Source organism: Orycteropus afer, unplaced genomic scaffold (assembly GCF_000298275.1).
Source record: "Orycteropus afer afer isolate SDZICR_OR568_19922 unplaced genomic scaffold, OryAfe1.0 scaffold00123, whole genome shotgun sequence".
NCBI lineage: Eukaryota > Metazoa > Chordata > Mammalia > Tubulidentata > Orycteropodidae > Orycteropus > Orycteropus afer.
In genome coordinates, this window is record NW_006921710.1 from 1833311 (window position 1) to 1835855 (window position 2545).

Below are 2545 nucleotides of genomic sequence, written 5' to 3' on the forward strand. Positions count from 1 at the left end.
AGCTAACTCCATGTCCCTGAGGCTTGCAGGGTGGGCCATTTTAATCTGGGGTTTCTGGACCCCAAGAGTCTTGCTCGGCTGCTGCTTCAACATTGTTGGCAAACTACGGGGCTATGTGGGAAGCTCCAGAGTTTCTGCCAGGAGTCCAGGGCCCAGAGGGCTCCACACCCATGCAGAGAGCCTAATGCACTGAGGGGAGGTGGCTAGTGGGGAAGAGGAGGCCTGGACACCAGCTGAAGTCTGGATCATCTCCAACTGAAGGGAAGACACAGCCATTCAAAGCAGCAAGTTTTGCTTTTACACTTTGAGAAGCTGAAGGTCGGGAATTGCAAATGCTTAGTCACCGTTGCACTTTCACACATTCTTCTGGTAGGGGAAGCCACCCACAGCCAGTGGAGCGCCTTTTAAACCTTTCTGGGATTGCTTCCCCTCTTTCCAGAGGCACCTCCACCCCCTGCTGTGTGACACCCCACTCAGGCTTGACACAGCCTTTCTTCTAGACAAGTTTCCTTCTAGAAAGACCTTTATCTGTAAGGACTGCATCTCCCCTCAGAGCTTGATTTTCTCTCTAACGTTTCCTTTGACAAGTCTACTGGCTGTGTGGAGATTTACCGCTCCTGCTCTGTACAGGAGGAAAGGGGTAGGTGACACCTTTCATCTTCCTCAGGAGTGATGACCAAGGCCATGATGGGGGCTGCTGCGGGGCAGGACTGGAAATCTTTAGATGATCAAAGGTGTTGGCCATTGCAAGGATGGCAATCGGAGTGTGGTGGGGACAGAGAAGCCCCAGGGAGAGAGGAGCAGTCTGGAGAGGAAGCCAAAGCCAGGAAGGAGACAGCAGACATTCTTAAGAGGTCCAGGACCCACTGGGAGCAGACAGAAGACCCCACAGTTCATTTCACCTGGTGGGAAGAGAACACAGCATTGTCAAAGGGATGAAATATCAAGCTGGGAATGTGGCCATCCCACAAAAAGGAACATATTAATAAAAGCAGAACCTCGGGAGTTCCACCCCATTTCTCCTTTGGCCTGAAGCCACCTAAACCAAAAACCAAACTCATTGCCATGAAGTTGACTCCAGCTCATAGCAACCACCCCCATTGGGTTCCCGAGGTGGTAAATCTTTACAGAAGTAGATTGCCCCATCTTCCTTCTGTGGAGTGGCTGGTGGGTTTGAACCTCCAGCCTTCCAGTTAGCAGTCAAATGCTTTAGGCACTACACCACCAGAACTTCTCTTCGTTTTCCACCTGATTCTCTTCATTTCCCAGCCAGCATCAATTTGAGCCTCACGTGGTGGGTTGAATTACTGGTCCTGATTCTTGCTCCCATGTAGTATGGCCTCACCTTTGCCAAGGCCTCATGGTGGTTGGAGTGGACTTTCCCACTCCTTGACTTTGGATTTGATCATGGGACAGGACTCACAGATTGATTGATGTTAGTGGGCTCATATGCAGATGATCTGACATGAAAACAACTTCCAGAATGAACACAGGTAGAGCAGACCCAAGTCCAACTAGCCATCAAACCCAACTAAACCCACAGCTCAGAATCACCTAGTTGAGCCACCCAAGATCAGCCTGCCTGGGATGGATATCCCTTACTGGTACCACCTATCAGCTATACTTAACTTAGCTAAGCTACTTAAACATCCTGCATATCACTGTAAGAAGGTGCTATTAATAGCATCTCCCAAATCTGTTAAGGTGACACCAGCTCCCACAAAAACCCAAAATATTAATGGCAAACAAAATTCCAAACCATATAAACAAAACAAAACAAACAAAAAAAACCAGGCTTAGTGGTTTGACAGAGCTTGGGGAAACGCCCAAGACTGTGGCCCCTAGTCACCCTTTGGACCTGGAATTGAATTCACTCCCATGGCTCCCAGCCAAACAATAGATAGGCATTTAAGGTGAACATTTATACCAGGAAGGTACAATCAACCATGTGAGATCAGAAAAGCAGCATTTGCACAGGGAGGTGGCTCAGAGGGCAGAAATGCATAGGTAAGAAGGACACAGGGAAAAAACCACAGGGAGGAAGTGGGAAGAGAGCTGTTACATTATGGGGATTGTGATCAATGTCTTGAAATAAAATGTATATGAACTGCTGTATGGAAAATGAATTTGCTCTGTAAACTTTCACCCAAGTCACAATAATTTTAAAAATTAATGGCATAATAGAAATACATTTCACATTCATTATACTGGTTATCGTGTGTTGTGTAACAAACTACTCTGAAAACTGTGGCTTAAAACAGCCACCATTTTCTATGTTGTTGTTGTTGTAATGTGCCGTTGAGTCAGACCTGACTCATACCGACCCCTCCTTGGATTTCCGAGGCAGTATCACTACAGAAGTAGATTGCCCAACCTTCTTTCCGAGGAGTGGCTGGTGGGTTTGAACCGCCAGTCTTCTGGTTAGCAGTAAAGTGCCTTAGACACTGTGTTGGATTGGGTTCTCTAGAGAAACACAAAAACCAGCAAAGTATATATATATAGAGAGAGAGAGAGAGAAAGAGAGAGAGAGAAATTTATCTTAGAT